The sequence below is a fragment of the Lepeophtheirus salmonis genome, chromosome 13, assembly GCF_016086655.4.
Source record: "Lepeophtheirus salmonis chromosome 13, UVic_Lsal_1.4, whole genome shotgun sequence".
NCBI classification, from domain to species: Eukaryota; Metazoa; Arthropoda; class Copepoda; order Siphonostomatoida; family Caligidae; genus Lepeophtheirus; species Lepeophtheirus salmonis.
Window position 1 is genome coordinate 5239136 of NC_052143.2, and position 15578 is coordinate 5254713.

The 15578-nt window shown below is 31.2% G+C and overlaps 1 long non-coding RNA gene across 1 annotated transcript; it reads left to right on the forward strand.

The window, feature by feature from the left end:
* The first annotated feature begins 470 nt into the window (after positions 1–470).
* Positions 471–2114, forward strand: LOC139907001 (uncharacterized). The gene is made up of 3 exons (XR_011783293.1): positions 471–1172; positions 1238–1377; positions 1440–2114. It is a non-coding gene; the product is annotated as an uncharacterized lncRNA (long non-coding RNA).
* The last annotated feature ends 13464 nt before the right edge of the window (positions 2115–15578 follow it).

The following is a 15578-nucleotide window of genomic DNA, read 5'->3' on the forward strand; positions in this document are numbered from 1 at the left end:
TAGTTTTTCCTATTTTTCAAAATTTGACAAAGATGTGTAATCTCCAATTTTACATTGTATAACATTGAAATTTGACATAGACGTTTTTCTTACCTCATGACAACTTCTCTGCACTACCAATAATCGAATTTCGAAAAAAGTTGACGAAAAAACTGGCCTAATGTACAAAATTCCATTTGGGTTTGAATCGAATTAATTTGATGCTTTAGGGGCGTCTGCAGGATTATATTTATATATATATATATTATTATTATTTTTTTTTTTTTTTTTTGGGGGAGGGTAGGAACTTGGTTTTTAGAATTAATTTGAATAAAAATTTAAGATTAAATTTTTTGAAGAAAAATTTGAAAAATTGAAATCAAAGTTTCAAATATTAAATCTTTTACATGAAAAAGTTCACATTTTAAATTTGCTAGTAAAAAGCAAAATTTATTAATGGGGGGGGCTAAAGCCCCCCCCGACGACGCCCTTGGCTTCTTCTATTCAAGGATATCTATAATGTATGGAATTACTTATTATAGGTTATATCAGTCCCAAAATGTAATTTTCCGAGACCGTTTTCCATTTTTTTAATACTTTTGAAAAAGTTGCTATGTCCCATAGAACAATCTTGGCTTAATTACGTTATTAGTAAGGTTGATAATTTTGGTGAGAATACAAAAGCGTGCGAGGAGAAGAGAAGAAATACTTATGGCATCATTGATTAAATATTTTAGATCTTCTTCTATAAAGAACGTTATCATTCCCGAATTTATTCAATATTAATATAATATTAGATGCTGATAGTCGATAGAGAACTGAATAAAATGTCTAAAATAACGTCGCCTTCTGTCTGGATTTGTGAAAATGGAGGCTCAGGAATTTGAAAATACTTACTGGATGAGAAACAGATGTCGTGTTGGATTTGTAGAAGTAAATGTGCCTTTAGTCCCCTGTCTAGAATTCCACGCCACTCATTATCCTCATCTCATATCAAGAGCATGGATTTTAACTTTGATCTCACATAGATGCATATTGCATATAATATAATAACCTTATCCATTGTTGATCATCTTACGTTTTTTATAGAAATACCCCCATTGTAAATTGTGAAGTTAAGATAATTTTCAGCATGTTTAGAGTCATCCACACCAAATTACGAAATGGAACTCTAAATTTTGTACCATCTAACAGTAAGTATTCATTTTTTTTTTTTTTTTTTTTTTGGATCTAATTATAAAATATGATTCTATTTTAGCTAAAATTATCAATAATTATGATACACCACTCATTAAATGGCAAAAACAAGTTCTTAAATGGTCACAACAACGGGGGTAGTAGCTTTGGATGGTTCGCAACTAGTTTGTCTGACACTAGTTTCTTCACTTAAAGACTTGGGTATGATCATTAGGTTTTCCAATATTACATAGTCAATAAATATTACTTTTTTATCACTTAAGAATTAGCTATGGTTGATAAGCTGCAAGAAGGGTGGTTCAAAAACTCATAAAAAGCAAAAACAACTGCTTAAATGGTCACAACAACGGGGTTGTTGCATTGGGTGTAGAATTATAATTAGCAATTGTGTGTATCCTTCATGATAATACCATGCTGTTATACAAGCATAAATAGTGGGGGGAAATCTTTTTTGATGCCTTTAATAAGGAGTAATATCGCCGGAAAATACTCCATAATTTGCTTTTGCACTAAATCTTTACAATGGATTTAATTCTAACATTTTGTTTATTAGTATATTTATTGTCTAATTGTATGATTTTGACATTTACTTTATTATTAATAATTATTTAGATTTCTTCCGTTGAGATATATCTATCATGTGCACAATTGTATATGGCAACTTCCACATTAGGAAAAAAAGGGTGATGATCTTTTTGATTAAACTCCACGTCTGGCTTGTGTTTAGCAACTTAAAGTTATGACATATTTAACTGAATTAATGTCTGAATAAGAAAATATTTTTTGGATCAATCTATTATTTCAATATTCTTTATTTATAATTTATTGTTATTATTAGTTATATGATTCTAATTGTTCAATTTGGTATATTTAACATAAATGTATGATGGTTTATTTTTTAGTATGTAGATTATATTTAATTTAAGCCTTCTTTTTAAACTTGGAACTTTAAATATATTTGGAAGTACTCTACTTTGTCGTTACATTAGTTATTATTCTGAGAATATGGTTCATAATGAATTACAATTTCATAGAGTGTTACGTTTTTAAATCTACTGTAATAGATAAAAAATGTCTAAGTCAATTATTCGTAGTATATAATCATTAAACATTTTGCTAATAAATACTTTCGTTATACCCTCAACAATCATAATAAAGCAGGTAGCTGATAATCACATCAGTATTTTAAACAATGATACCATCAGTCTTTCTACCCCCCTTCTCCTTGCACGCGTTTTTCTCTACAGAATTATCAACTTTACTTATTAGAGATACCAACTTGGGACGTCTTAAGTAATCAATCTTCGCATAATTTTTATAAGAATAATATTTTACTTTAATTTGGTCTAAAGTATGAAAAATTTAAAGCTATTCTCATGCTTGTAAGAGACTAAAAGTTTTACTTAAAAAATTCAGATGGTGAATTGTGGTATGTTACTGTAAATAATATTTATCCCAATAAAGCTTTGAAAAGAGCACTTTAAAATTTGGAACGTTTTTTAAGGACTAATGATTAAAAATGGTATCTTCGTAAAGAAAAAACTACTTTTAAAAAGTACAAAAGAAAAAACAGTTTTTACACGCGCTCTTTCTTCTTTTTTGCTCTTTGTTGAATAGGTTGTCGTGGTCTTAACTTCTTCTTCTGAGAAAAGCATTCTCGTCTATTTTTGATATAAATTGGTTTAAAAATTAATAATTTCCCTTCCGGTCTTTCAAAAATCCCATCCCTACTGATGAAAAGGACGTCACTGGAGGGGATCGATTTTAAGTGCCATGTTAAGAAACGATACAACACTAGTATCAACAATACTTATTATATTGAACAATGATAAATATAATTATAAATTTGTTTGTTCTAACAACAGTATGAAAGTAAATTTCTTTTTACACGGATTTGATTATTTCTAATTAATACATTTTTTGATATGTACTCCGTTTGGATGGCAATTTTGTTCAAATGTTGTGTAGGTGCTTATCTAGGACCAATAAACGCAGTTTAAACAATTGCTAGATTACAAACTTTTATATATTAACCAGAAATTTATCCCTTATGAAGTCATTGAGTGTGTTTTTCTTTTTACGTATTCAGTTATGTTCCTAAATCAGATTTGATATATCTTCTTCTGCTTAATACCCACGAGCTAACAACATTTTTAGGAACAACTGTAAGACCAACCGTTCAAAGGACCGACACACCACTATCTATAACCCTTTCTCTCATATAATAATACTAAAGTTTGAATCGATAATAGATTAGGTTAAAAAATGTCAGTATTTAGGTGGATAACAATCAGAAAAACCAAAAAAAAAAAAAGTTTCATAAGGTACCAACAAGAACACCGTTCTACGAGAATTCAGCTTGGATAATAACAATGTAATAAATCCATTTCTGGGTACCATTTTCTCAAGAAAATGGAATTTAGCCTCATAGTTTCGATAAAATGAAGGAATGCAATTATTTTTTGGTTTTTTCATCGATCGAGAGGTGACTTTTAAAAAAGCGCACAGAGAAGACAGGAGTAAGACATATGGTATCGATTAAATAATACCCTTGTGAATATTAGCTGCCATTTATATGACTTTAGGGGTCGAAAATGAATTACTGCTATAAAAATGAACCTTCTACATGTAAAAGAATAATAGCCCAGGCACAATATTAAAATTATATTTAAGTTTATATCATTTTAAATCAATTTACACCAGTGATAGGCGATAATTCTTCCTTCTGAAGGAGTAGTTAACATTACGACACCCTATTAAATAATCAGTGATGAAAATCAGGTTTATTTTTTTGCCAACCCATTTTTTTTTTGGAATTGGTTGTCTGAAGAATGAATTTTCTTTTCTTTAGCAGTTGTGATTATTATTTAACTGCTGAGTAGTGAACATCCTTTCCTAAATAGATTCAATTATATTCAAAACCTGACTGAATATCCGTGTGTGCTCTAAAAAGACTCTGATGATTTGTGGCAGAGTAATAATTGTAAGTTATTTTTGGACTCAGACTATAATTGGTGATCGACAACAGAGTAATGCTAACAAATGTCCTTTTTTATATCCTTTTCTCCTTCCTCCCATATCACATCTGATTATGGGTGTTTTAATGAAATATTATGAGCTTTTTCTTTCTCTCCTCCAAAACTTTCTTCAAATTGCCAGGGTTACCATGTTGATTTTCGGTTTTTTTTTTTACTCGTCCATTCTACACTGGATTGCCATCATAATCAATATTGAAGAAAAGAGAAGAATGAGCAACCGTTGTCCCTTTTTTTAATTTTTAAAGGAGTTTTTTCCTTACATATATCCATTTTCTAATTATTGTCCCTCTATTGTGCTTACCTGTGTCTAAAAAATTAATTATCTTGTTATCTTTTGAGTTGAATACACTATGCAACAGCATTTTGCCTGCTGGCTAAGATATTTTTTTATTGTTTGTTTATTAAATATTTCATAAGAAAATTCAAAGTTAAACTAAAACAATCACAAAAATCCACTTTTGTCTGCGGCAAGTCTTTTTAAGTTGTGACATCAGGTTTATTTTGAAGTTTTAGTTATAATATAAAGCAATTTAAAAAAAATATTAGCTTCCAGTTATGAACCTTCATTTAACTTGATTTGTGAATTATTAGACACATTTTGTAGGAACTGTATTCAATGGTTTTCACTTCATTATTATCCAAAGCCAAAACGTTCAGTCGATTACAAACAAGGAGGACACATTCAAGGTGAGTCCTCCTCACACAGTTAGAGACATTGGGGCATAATAAATTAAAAGGGGTGACATGGTCTTCTATTGCAACTACAAACTTATCTATCATTGACACATTCTTAAGCAAATTTGAACTCGAATAGAGGCTCTGTAGTTTATCTACTTTAGTATTCTGAGCTTATGTACATATTATCATTTCTTTATAAGAATATAATTGAACATAATCTGAAAAAAATGCATCCCTCTAGATTCAATAACAATTCCATGAAAGGATCCATAACAAATATATTTTATGTACTATTATTAAACTGTGACTTTATACTCAACTCAGACTAAAAGTTAAAACTATAGACTTGACACATCCTTGAACCGCACTGCAGTAAGAACGCCCCCTTTTTGATTGTTAAATATTGTATCAATTTTCGTTTTTCAAATTCCAAATTTTTACGTCAAAATTTGTAACAATTTCCCAAAGTAATTTCTTTCAACTATTTTATAATTCAAGATATAAAGTTTTTATGGTTTTCTCCTCTAACTTATTTTTCATGTAATCAACATATATTGCTTCCATTTGAGTGCCTCATTCTAAAAAATTGAGCATGAATGTATTCGTATCTAGGATAAAAGTTTGTATACAATTTATTTATATATTTTTCCATAAATGACTCAGCATATTGGTATACAAGACTTGAGTAAGAGACTAAAAAATATAAAATAGTTTAACAGATATTAATATTTAACTGCAATCTAAGCAATTTATAATAGAAAAAGTAGCTTAATAAGTTCATAATGGTTAAGGGTTAGATGGAATCCATTAAATGCATTTAATTTTTATGTTTAATATCAAGATTTATGGATAATTTTAAGATATATGTACCGGGTGTTCCATTAAAATCTGATTATTAATTAAGTTTGCGTGATTTAAATTTATTCATATTTCGATCTATTAAAGCATAAACAATTAGTTACAAAACAAAACTTACCCAAGCTCTCTAAAAGTCGAAAAAAGGTTACTTGAATGTGATCGAAAAATTTCCATTCACGCACTCCTTGACATTGGGTGTCTCCAGGACACCTGTCTACGCCATGAGCAAGTCCGAAACATTGAATAGGAAGAAGGGCTCTATCAAACAGGCCAAACTGGATCCATATGAGTCAAAGAAAACATCCCAGTTCAATCCCCTTGATGGGTATGCAAGATATCTCGGGGTTTCACAACAGACTGTCCAGAGAGCTATCACAAAAGCTGATGCCAACCACCCCCTCAATTACAGCTTTTGGGTCCATGTCAAGGAGAAAGCCGGCAGTGTATGTCATCCAAACACAAAGGCCCTCTAAGGCACTGTGAGCCATCACTGGGACACCATGGACAAGGACTACATCTGCAGCGTATGCCACGCCTCACTCCACCACCTGAAAGCCATACTGCTCCTAATTTTGTCAAAATTCTATTATAATTTAATAAATTATATCCTATTGAAGTTTAAAATTCAAAGTGTTCAGATTTTAATGGACCACTCGGTATATCTATTTGATAAAACAAATGTAGTACATATATTTTTCATTTATTTTTTGAATGTACATAAGTACTTCTAAATATACCAAATAAATATTGAATACTTATGCATTAATTTCTACGTATTAAAATATACAATGGCTGATGTATTTGTAAATATAAGGATTAAAGCCAAAGTCAGGCTTAATCAGCTTCATATGATTACTTCAATTCAGTGATATAATATTAGCTCAAAGTTATCCTTTACTAGGAAGGGATTATATACTTTTAAAGTAACCAAGATGTTCTTAATTCTGTATGTTCCATTTCATCTTCTTGTTACCTTTGAATATAATTTAATCCTCTAATATCCTTCAAATTTGAAGAAATAATTTTACAGTCAATTTTTTTTCTGAAGGAGCAAATCCGATGGACTTAAAAATAAGACACTTATTTGGTTAATAAAAGACTATTCAGGAAACTATTCAAACAATACACAACGAGTATAAATTGAAGAAAAGTTCTTTTAAATTGCTATATAGTGTATTTAGATCCGGGTTTCTAAAACTGAGGTACATTTACTCCTAAGGGTAATTATGTTATTTTATGTGATCCATTTTTGTTACAAATTATTATTTAAATGATATTTAAGAGGGATCTAAAATTCTGTAAAACGAATGATTCCATTTCACTTTTTTAATATCTATAATAAGTAACTGAAAATTTTGCATAAATACTACTGAATATCATAGGAATAGACGACAAACAAAAATATTCATAATGAACGTCTTTTGCAGAAGCTACAGCATTAAGTCTATTAGGCAAGACATCACGGTAGGCATGGGCCACTTCCTTGGGAATATTATACAACACAGAGTCAGTGAGGCTTCCATTCCATCAAAATTAGGATGGGACTTCTTGCAGAGCATCTTTTCCAAAATGGACCAGATTTCAAAATCGATTGTATTCAAATTCGGACTGAATATCGGTAAAAAATTTGTAGCAAAAGTGGTATAAGAATCATTTCCTTAGGTTTTGGAGCATTATATTGGATGTGTAAGACAGAGCAACGTCTTGTTGAAAGTTTGTTTAAGTTTCTTACCTGAAGTGCCAATTAACTCATAGCCGGAGGCATTCCTCTGGGATGGTACCCACGTTCTCTGTCCTGTTAGTTTTGACCCTTGAAGACACTAACATGGTGTACATCTAACTGGAGGAGCTGGTGGTACCCTATAACATCTCTGACCCTAGTTTGTGGATCTAGTAGATCTTACAGGGAAAATCAGATCCGTTTTGGACACAAATCCAATCATTTAAAGTGTTTGAATAGAGCCTCACCAGAAAAAAATGAGTATTAAGAGTCGTTTTTGGACGTCAGCTGTCGATATTTCTGCTTCTTTTCGAATAATCCGTGTTATTTACGTTGATTTCTTGACTTATACCGGGAGATCCATTCAACTCCGAATGCTTATTGATTCAATAATTAAGTAAGTTTGAGTGATTGAAATTAATTTATATTTCGATATATGATAGCATAAATAATTAGTAACAAAACAAAAACAAAAAACCTGAGGTATCTAGCTTACGTACAAGTCGAGAAAATGAAGCCAACTGATATTTGACCTGTTCCCCTTGCTTCTTTTTGGAGGAAAGGTTGCATGATAAAATGAAGGTAACTACTTGCCTCATTATAGTAACTTAAAAATTTGCAAAAAAAATATGAAGTGGAGTACAATATTAATATTGAAAAGTGGGAAATTATGCGTGCGTAAGCAATTCAGTGCCTTTACACATCGGCTATATTAAAAGAAGTGAAATACAAAATAATGAAATATGAATATCAAAATCAAGTTAATAATAAATAATGAAATACTCAGGGAATCATGAACAACAAAATATTTGTTAACAATTCAAAAAATAAATTATTTAATAATAGATGGTATATTTTGATAATGATCAGTGATGAAAAAAAATAAATAATAATAAAAGAGAGATGAGCGTCTTTTTGTAGTTGCAACCTCAAAAGGTATTATTTTACATTCCTTATGAAAACATGAATATTTTTTGTAAGGTATGTGCAATACTCTTTGTACATATCAATTTGTATATATAGATATTTATATAATGAATTCCAAGGACCGATAGTTTTAAAGTCTATTATTTGTGTGAGAGGAAAAAAAGTACATTTGTATTTTCTCTTTCTATCTGGAAATTTGAGACTCCGACAGCGCATAATTGAAATTCAACTGTCCCAACCTTTTATAATAAGCAAATAACTTCAATAAGTGTAGCAAAGCGAATAATATATTATTGAAGTAGGAGGAGAACTTGTTGAAATTGAGCCAAGCCACCACTACAAAAGGGAATCCCTCAATTTGGCTACATAATAAAAAAAAATAACTTTTAGGCCTTGTATTTTACAGTGGTGGTAAAGCGCCTCTAAGCTTTTCTTTTCTTATTTGTTAAAATGTATGTATATAAAGACGTCATTCCAGAGATATAAACCATCAATCAAAAAGAACATCTTCATATCAATCAACTGAAAAATTGATATAGTCAACATGATTGCAAAAATTATACTCCTGTCTGCCTTGGTGGCTTATGTTACCAGCCAGGGAATTACATTGAAAGCCCCTTCCCTCGCTATTAACTGTGGGTGTCAATGTGATAGCTTTATTTTTAGAGATCGATTTGGACAAACTCAAGGAAATTGCCGATCCACTGACCGAAGTGGGGCTCGATGGTGCTTTGTTCGCCCTGGAAATACTTGTACTGACACTAGTTTCTTCAGGGGCCGTACTATATCAAACGAAGCCTGTGCCACTCCCAGATGTGGCAATATATTCCCTAACGGCTTCGAAAACAATGGCTTTGGAGAAATCGGGTTTGGTGGTAATGGCTTTAGTAACAATGGATTTAGTAACAATGGCTTTGGTAACCGTGGGGTTGGTGGTAATGGCTTTGGTAACAATAGATTTAATAATAATGGCTTTGGTAGAAGTATATTTACTGGTTTCGGAAGCAGAGGTTTTGGAAATAACGGATTCAGAAACAGAAGATTTAAATAACTTTAAAGAAGTGTCTGTGATTTAGTAAGATATACACAAGTACTCGAGTATAACATTTATATCTTTCAAATAACAATAACAATTTTGGTTTATATCAATTATATCAAAAATAAAAATATGCTGAAATAAATACAAATCAAGACTAGAAATTAAGGAAAATAAATAAAAGGTCGTATTTTTAAGAGTTTAAGTGACAGTTTTTGTAGTTCAAACTTATAAATGGGTAAAATAGTGTGTCTTATTTGGCATAAATGAACAACAAACGTATATTTAATAATAATATATGAGACCCTTGTATCAAAAAATTGGACTTGAATAATAAAAATGAAAAGAAACATCAAAATGAGTGCGCTTAATACCCGATACGGAAAGATAATATTTAAAAGCATGTTTGTATTTTTAATTAAATTTTTTAACAAAAATTTCAAAAAAATTAGCTTTTTGAGACTATCTATGAATTTTTGAATTTTTTTTCCAAAATAATTAATGTTCCTTAAAACAAATAAAAACCACACTAGGAATAATAAAATAATAAAAATCCAAGGGATACCATTTTGTCACCATTGTCTGGAACTTTGCCACTGCTTTGGACGCTATTCTAAAAACCACACTTTGGCAAGAAGCCGTTAAGTATTTTCGTACTGCGTTGGTGCTCTCCTAATATTTTAGAAATTACCCTCCACCAGGACTCTCGCCTCTGTTCTATTCTTTTGCTCTCCCTGAAGTCGTGCTCTAATGTCTGTGTCTCATTACAGTATCAACAGAGGCTCTGCTCATCATGAAATACTCTCGTCGTGAAGTAGAGGTCCGATGCGTTTCTGTACTTCGTATACCTTTGATTCGCTGTTAGTATAGGGTCCCATATTGTTTTTAAATAATCTTTTGTTTTCTTCTTTCCCATTGCAGCCTCTATAAAAATGTGGAGTTAATCCATACTTGAATCTTGCAAACGCAAGATGGAGCGATTTGGAACATTTATAACCGTGCACATGGATTTAGGTCTTTTGGTCAGGCAGAGGGAGAGTTGAAGGGAGTAGGGTGAGTTTTTTTTGCAAAAATATGAAAAAACCAATCCCTCCCTCAAAATATAATCATGTGGAAGCCCCTGAGGTACTCTCTGAGTACTCTTTTCAGGATTTGAAGAGAAGTATCCCCGGGTTAATTGATCATAAACAGATTGATCCAAAGCTTATAAAAATATTGCTATGTACTCCTATGGGAGTAACGTTGTTCACATTTGACTATTACTAAGTCAGTTTTAAACTTGTACAACACACCATGTGATATTTATTCAATCCCCGACTTTATTTAATGTATGATTTATACATGACTTACTAGGTTTATACATGTTTTTAAAAAGAAGGAAACCCATTGAGGCAAAAACCATTAAGTTACATTATATATATATATACATATTTAAGTATTCATAGAAACCCTTTATTCAACAGGTTTTTTGGGCTTTCTCTTTTATTGCCCCCTCCCCCCTCTTCAGTAATAGAGAATAGAATAAGAAAAAGGTAAAAGAAAAAAAAAAGAATTGTTCATGTCTTTATTTTAAGTACTTTGAACAAAAATAACTTACATTTTTCCTTTCAAATTTTAATTTAAAGACGTTTATTTGAGTATAAAGAATATTTTGTACAAATTCAATTGAATGTAATAATTTTACATAATTTAACAATTCTATAATTTGTAAAGTAGGACTTGTAGTCGTAACAAAGGAAATTTTCTTTAACAATTAATTTATTGCTTATTTAATACTACTAGCAGTGTCCTGCCCTGTGTAATTAGGCATCGGTTATTTAAAAAAATAAAAATAAATTGCTTTCAAATTATAGAAGATAACTCCCCAACCAATACCGGGTGTTCCTTTGAAATCTGAACATTTAGTAATTTAATAATTAATGAAGGCGGAGTGATTGAAATTAGTTAATATTTTGATATTTAAAGCATAAACAATTAATTTAAAAAAAAAAAAAACCCTGAGCGCTTTAGCTAACATACAATTCGAGAAAATTACATTTGAATTTGATCGAAAAGTTTCCATTCGCGTATACCAGGCATTTGGGTGTCTCCAGGACTACCGTCTACGCCGTCAGCAAGTCCAAAACGTTTGAGAAAAGAAAGGCTCTTTCAAAAACGTCAAACTGGATCTGGAGGAGTTAAAGAAAACATCCCAGGCCAATCCCCTCAAGTTTGAGGGATCCATGGAAGAGATCTCGGGGGGTTTCACACGAGACTGCCCAGAGTACCATGCAAGAAGTGGGTGGACAGAGCCTTGTAGGATAGAGAGGCTCCTTTTGACACCTGCAAAGAACGAAACCCATCATCTCCATTGAAAGACTCTTTTGAATAACCTTTGAATGATTCTTTTCAACTCTATTTTGACACTTTTGGCCTCCTACAGCCCTGAAACCAATCCCTTTGACTTTACATTTTGGGTGCATGTATAGGGAGAGGACTGAAGTGTCCTTCATCCAAAAACCAAGGACCTCAAAGCCAATGTTAGACAGCACTGGAATCCCATGAAAGAGAACTACATTTGCAGCAGTTATCATCATGTAATAAAATTCAATTTTTTACATTAATGATTTAGAGAGGTCAGATACATATATATTTATAGATTTATTTTGTTGAAGTTCTATTGTTAATTAATGAATGATATCTTTATGAAGTTTAAAATTCAGATTTTAATGCACCATTCGGTAATCAATGTCACTCATTTTTTTTCATGAGAACACTCTCACGTAGCAACTCCATACTTTTATGTTTTTGTATATCCTTTCTTTAAGAATGAACGAATAATAATAATAATAAAAAAACAATGATGACTCCGTGATTACTTTAGTCTCTAGAATGTTCACTGACTGTGGTGTGAACATTTTACATTCAGTATTTTATATTAACGTATTGGACAGACATAAACTAAAAAATATATATCTTTCATAGAAATATATTTAATAAAAAAATAATATCACTCCTTGATGAAATACTTTTGGACGAGTAGAAGGCGAAACAAAATTTGAAGGAAATAGACGAATTAATAATTTTAAAAAAATAGATACAGAAAAAAACACCAAATTTATATGCTAGGAAAGCAAATCAATTTCTACTACAATTATTTGTAAAATACATGTTAAATTATTTATAAAATTTACCGGAGCTCAACAAATCTAAATTCAGGACACTTATAAGTAGAATTGGCATGTTTGTAATGAAAGAAACTACGCATAAAAATGGAAAAACGGTTGTTACGTGTGCTCTTTTTTTTTTTTTTTTTTTTTTGCTCATTATTGAATATGTTGTTGTGGTGTAAACTTTTCCTTCTGTAGTAAAGATTTTTGCCTATCTTTGGTTTGAATTGTTTTAAAAAGGCATAATAAAATAAGTACAAATGAATTTGAATATAATTACAATATTTTAACTCCATTGATGCTATTTGAAATGGAAAAGGATCTCCTCTGTATGGCAATAGTTCATTTTCTCGCGCCAAAATCATAAAACAGGCAGCTGCTATAAACAAAAGTCTTAATTTGGTTGTATCATATGTCTCACTTTTCCTCGTACTAATTTTTTTCTTACAAAATATCAACTTTATTTATAAGGGGCTAGAGTAAACAAATCTACAGCTGTAAAAAAAAAAATAGCAGTTTTTGATATTTTTGAAATACAATTGTGCTATAATAGACGTAAGTAAATAGATACATGGAAAGCGGACAAAGAATACATTTTCACGGCTAAGAGCTAAAGAAAAAATAATAATTAGGATTTTTGGGGAAAAAAACTTATCGTGTACTTTATAAAATTCCAAATAAAATGCAATTAACTATAAAGTAGTAAAGTATAAGACTATTGAACTAGTATTGTCAACTAAATATGAAATGTTTGCAAGCTAAGAATCTTCGTAGCATTGATTGTTCATAAACCTTGAGTCTGTATTATTTTTGATGTATTTACTCTTTTAAATATTTTAAGTTGTGAAATATTGGATTAAAACTGTCAATACAATACTTCCACAATTTTACGTCAGCCAGTTTTCCACTTCTCATTTATTATCAGTTATTCCCCTCTAACGCACAAATTCAAATCGTTGAATTAAGTAATAGCATTAGGAGTAAAAAACACATTTTTGAACTGATCCCATAATAAAAGTTTATAAGTATTCGTATGCCCCAACTAGAAGAGATAGAAACAAAGACAGGGAAGAAGAAAAGAGAGAGAAACAAATACAGGGAAGAAGAACAGAGATAGAAACAAAGACGGAGGAAAAGAAAAGTATTCGTTCCGCGGATACCCTTGAATCTCAGTTTTTCAGAATTCTTCAGTTTGAGACATGAGGCTAAATGTTATTACAAATTGTATAATATATCTTTTCTTTTTCTCCTTTTTCTTTTTCTCTCTCTTTGTTTCTATTTCATTTTTCTTCTCTCTCTTTGTTTCTATCTCTTCTAGCTGGGGCATACGAATACTTATGGGTTTTATTATGAGATCAATTCAAAAATGTATTTTTTTCCTTGAAATTTCCTTGTTGTGGCGTTATCTTCAATTGACAACGATATAGAGCGTTTTTGGAGAGGGTCATTTTTTAAATCAAAGTTCATACTTTCAGCTATCTATTGACATTCTTTTAAACTTTTTGAATCTATTCGTCTTAAAGCTATGTGCCTCTGAATAAAAAGCACCTAATTTCAATTGTAGAAAATAAGAATGCATTCTTGTTATAAAGTAGTTATGGAACGATTAAAAAAAAATTACCAGAGCCGATTTCAATTCTTTAATATTTAAATAATAGTTAAAAAATACAGTTTTGTAATCGGTGGTGTCCACAAAATTATATTTTAGGAGGGGGAGGTCTTTGTTTTTGTAATTAAAAAAAAATATCTAAAATTTTTTGGAAAAGTTAAACTTAAAACATTCAATTTTTTGAAATATTGAGAAAAAGAAAAATCAACGTTATTATCTTGACAGTTTGAAGAATAATTGGTAGAAGAGCAGCATAGATGTCAAGACGTTTTATTAGGTTATGGCATTACAACATTATTAGGAACCTGCCAGTTGAAATAATTTATATTTTTAATTCAAATACTTTATATTGGATCATCCAATCTTTTTTTACACTTAAGCATTGAGAGAATCATCGAGATTTTGATGTTTTACTTTTAAACTCAAAATTAGTGATATGCCATGAGTTGAGTTTTATTACATGATGATAACCGCTGCAAATGTAGTCCTCATTCATGGCGTTCCAGTCCTGTCGAACATTGGCTTTGAGGACCTTGGTGTTTGGATGAAGGACACTGCAACTCTTTCCCTCGACATGCACCAAAAAGGTATAGTCGAAGGGGTTGGCTTGAGGGCTTTAGGGGTCCAAAAGTGGCAAAAAAGAGTTCAAAAGAATCATTCAATGCTTATTCAAAAGAGTCTTTCAATGGAGGTGATGTGTGTCGTATAGGTGCCTCTCCGCCATCACAAGGTTCTTTCCACCCACTTCTTTGAAAGTGCTCTGGGCAGTCTCGTATGAAATCCCGAAATCTCTTGCAGGGGCCTTCATAGACATGAGCAGATTGGCCTGGGATGTCTGCTTTAACTCGTCCAGATCCAGAATATTTTTTTGTTAGAGCCCTTCTTCCTCTCCAAAGTTTTGGTCTTGTTGACAGCGTAGACAGTGGTCCTGGAGACTCCCATCTACATGGAGTGCGCGAATGGAAATTCGTCGATCACGCTCAAGTGTCATTTTCTCGACTTGTACGTAATCTAGAGAGCTCAGGTTTTTTGTTGTTGTTGTATGAATTAATTTCAATCACTCAACCTTCATTAATTATCGAATTTCTAGTGTTCAGATTTCAATTGACGACCTTTTAATATAAAAAGAAAAATATTTTTCCTTTTTATATGTACCGGATGGGGATTTAAAATTTGGAAAATTTAAGGATAATTCATATAACATTTTATTTCACAAAATAAATTATACAATTCACAAATAATTTTCTCTTATATGTAGGGTTTTGGTCTGGAGATCCTATACCTGTCTGAGACCATTATATTTTTTGTTGGACCAATTTAGTTGGGTCCAACAAAAATAGCTCGGTCTGAACCGATCTCATATAAAATTCGGTGTAGATCGGTTCAA